Source organism: Primulina eburnea, chromosome 4 (genome assembly GCF_022965805.1).
Source record: "Primulina eburnea isolate SZY01 chromosome 4, ASM2296580v1, whole genome shotgun sequence".
NCBI classification, from domain to species: domain Eukaryota; kingdom Viridiplantae; phylum Streptophyta; class Magnoliopsida; order Lamiales; family Gesneriaceae; genus Primulina; species Primulina eburnea.
Window position 1 is genome coordinate 9,415,480 of NC_133104.1, and position 2,816 is coordinate 9,418,295.

Genomic DNA, 2,816 nt, shown 5'->3' on the forward strand with positions numbered 1-2,816 from the left:
ACCTTCAAGGAAGCGTTGTCTGATGCCGATTCATCCAAGTGGCGTGAAGAAATGGAATCTGAGATGAATTTCATGCATTCAAACCAAGTGTGGAACCTTGTGGATCCACATGAGAGAACTGTTCCGATATGGTGTAAATGGATTTACAAGAGGAAACTTGAGACGGATGGAAAGGTATTGACCTTCAAGACGTGGTTGGTGGCAAAAGGATAAACACAAATACAAGGAGTTGACTTTGAGGAAACCTTTTCTCCAGCTGCAATGTTCAAGTCTATAAGGATATTGCTATTCATAGCTGAATGGTATGACTATGAATATGGCAGATGGATGTCAAGACAACCTTTCTTAATGGGGATATTAAGGAAGAGATTTACATGTCTCAACCTGAAGGGTTTACATCTGTCCGAAGTGAGCATATGGTGTGCAAACTTCAAAAAACTATTTATGGTCTAAAGCAGGCATCTAGAAGTTGGAACCTCAGATTCGATAGTACAATCAAAGAGTTTGGTTTTACTAAGAATCATGAGGAACTCTGGGTGTATAAGAAGGTCAGTGGGAGTGCTGAGACAATCCTGGTGCTTTATGTTGATGACATTCTACTCATTGGGAATGATGTAGGAATGCTGCAATCAACTAAAATATGGTTTGCAAGTAAGTTTTCGATGCAGGACTTGGGTGAAGCATCTTTTGTATTGGGAATACAGATCTATAGAGATAGATCAAAAAGATTGCTTGGTCTCACCCAGTCCACATACATTGATGAAAGGGATCGATTTTAGGTGACCGAAAATGAAACGGAAGCAACAAAATTTTCGAAAAACACATGGAAATTTCGGCCACCTCTAGTACTAGGTGTAGCATATACAAAAACACAAAAATTTCATACATAGTGTGTTAAGAAATCGTTACCTATCAACCTCTTGAGGTTGATGATGGCCCCAACCAAGATGTAAACAACTTGGATCTTGAAAGGTTGACCTTCTATAAGCTTCCCTTTGAGCCCGCCTTCCTCAAATATTAAGCCCACCACCAACAAGCTAGATCCACTCTAATTTTGCACTAGAAAAATTCGAGCATTTTTCTTTGTGAAGTGTTTTCTTTCCTCAACTCTTGAAGAAGAAAAATTGAGAGAAAACTTGGAGAATATGCCTTGAAGATTTCGGCCACTTCATGCTTGAATGGGGGGAAGGGAGACTAGCCTTGGTAGTGTAAAAAGTTGTTGTTGACATGTGTGACACATGTCTTGAATATTGAGAAAGTTGTCTCTCAACTCTTCACCTCCCCTGCATGAAAGTCTTATTTGATTTTTAACAATTAAAAATCCATGGACTTATTTTTAATTATCTCAAACATATTTGAGACTAATTAAACATTACTTGAATTTACTCAAGTCCACTAGTTAAATAATTTATTTAAATTGGGCTCTACAAGATTCAATTTAATTTAATTAATTCAACACTTGAATTAATTTAATTATTTGAACTCTACTAGGTCCACTAGTGTTTAACTAATTCAACACTTGAATTAATTTAATTTAGTCCATAATAATGTTTATGAAAATCACAATTTTCAAATACATTATTCACTTGGCCAACTTTTAATTTAGGAACACTTCCATAAATTAAAATTTACATTTCTCTCATAGAAGTCATACTTCTAATTTTCCTTACGCTTATAAACTCCTTTATAAGCCGTTCAACATATTGAACTATTTTTACTTCTCAACGGGATTTAGAAAGCCAGCACTTGTGTGGCCCTCAATGGTTCATTGATACAACTAGCCCTGGGTTCACATCTCCATGTGATTCGGACTAAACATGTCTTTATATGAGCATACCCCAATTGCTCTATTCTTACTTATCAACCCCTTGATAACAAGTACGTCAGAACTCAAGTCTGATAGTACCCAAAAACCATGTTAAACGCCTAGCAACATCGCTTACATGGTTCCCTAGGTATCAAATGATAGTGCCTGCAAGAACCATTCAATTATGGTTAGCGTACAGTACGGTCCCTTCAACTCATATATCCTGACCGATTCGACAACCATTGGTTTATCGAGAGTTGTCAATGAATCGATACTATGTGTCATGTCGTAGTTGCATCGATGGTGTAATCTATGAAACCCCTTTCATAATTACCACCATACTCTGATCAGAGATTTCAATCTACATACACATGAGAACACATAGGATATCCATACCCGAAGATAAGTGGTGAATCCCCGACTACAATGCATCGACTCCTATATGTTTCGATAGAACACCCAACCTTGCCACCTGATGACCCCATGAGAGTCGGTAAACAAGCCAAAGTGTAATTCTAGCACATAGAGTCTCAATGTTGTCCCGGGTCATAAGGACTAATGGTGTACAACCATAAATTAGGACTTTTCCACTCGATAAGTGAGAACCACTTGGAAAGTCCTTTATGGAGGGTTGTTCAGTGCACTCTACCAGGAGCACCTATCTGCATGATCGGACATCACAATGTCCCCTACCAATGAAACATGGTACTCACATCGCAGATACTAGTCTCTAACTCGAGTGGCCTATATCCTTCTTAGCGGCGGCTGAATCGACTAGGAACTGTTTAGAATATACATTATTCCAAATATGAGTTTCATGATACTCATCATATGAGCATCTCATATTCTTTCTACTATTTGTATATTCAAGGACTTTATCTATGCAACTAGCATGGGTATACAGATAAAGAAGTGCCAAAATAATAATTTCAAATATTATCAAAATAAAGATCGTTTATACATAGAGTTTCATAGTGAACACTCGGCCAACACTTGGCTCGACGGGCAC